Raw genomic sequence first — 406 nt, forward strand, 5'->3', positions numbered from 1 at the left:
TGGAAAAGAAGATATAAGGTTTTGCCAGATTTGTCTCTCTCACCAAGGTCATCAGCTTTCGAACGCCGACGAAGGGAAATAACCCTGAAATCCGGATACGTTCGTGCTGCTGGTTGCGGTGAGAGGGATAACTCCCTTGGCAAACAGGACACAGTCGTGTGTCGATAAGCCAGCTGGAGGAGATGTCCTCCTGGGGCTAAAAGCAACAGTAACATCCACCCCTAGGGGTCAGCCACACTTAAGTGGCAATATACTACACTTTATCGTGCAGTTACTGTTAATACTTCATTTAGAGAATTAACATTGCTATATATATATATATATATATATATATACACCGGACGTTAAACGATGATGATGATGATGATATATATATCTAAACACATGCACATGCATGCACACACAC

Source organism: Octopus bimaculoides, chromosome 24 (genome assembly GCF_001194135.2).
Source record: "Octopus bimaculoides isolate UCB-OBI-ISO-001 chromosome 24, ASM119413v2, whole genome shotgun sequence".
Classification (NCBI taxonomy): domain Eukaryota; kingdom Metazoa; phylum Mollusca; class Cephalopoda; order Octopoda; family Octopodidae; genus Octopus; species Octopus bimaculoides.